Below are 340 nucleotides of genomic sequence, written 5' to 3'. Positions count from 1 at the left end.
TATATATATATATATATATATATATATATATATATATATATGGTGTATGTTTATGTGCGCGCGCGCGTGTGTGTGTGCGCGTGCGCGTGCGTGTGTTAGTGAGAAAAATTAAATAAATCTTTCCCACTTAGATTTTATTGTTTCCAGTATCTCGTATAGCTTAAAATATTTTTTCAAGCAATAAACCCAGAAGCTAAAAATATCCAATTTTCCTTTCTTTTCCTCTCGTTTCTCAGCCACCATTATCTCACCATTCTTCTTTCTGTCTGCCACACACAGACAGACACATATGCATATATACACAGACACACACACACACACACACACTATATATATATAT

The sequence above is a fragment of the Octopus bimaculoides genome, chromosome 16 (genome assembly GCF_001194135.2).
Source record: "Octopus bimaculoides isolate UCB-OBI-ISO-001 chromosome 16, ASM119413v2, whole genome shotgun sequence".
Classification (NCBI taxonomy): domain Eukaryota; kingdom Metazoa; phylum Mollusca; class Cephalopoda; order Octopoda; family Octopodidae; genus Octopus; species Octopus bimaculoides.
This window is presented reverse-complemented; position numbering follows the sequence as displayed.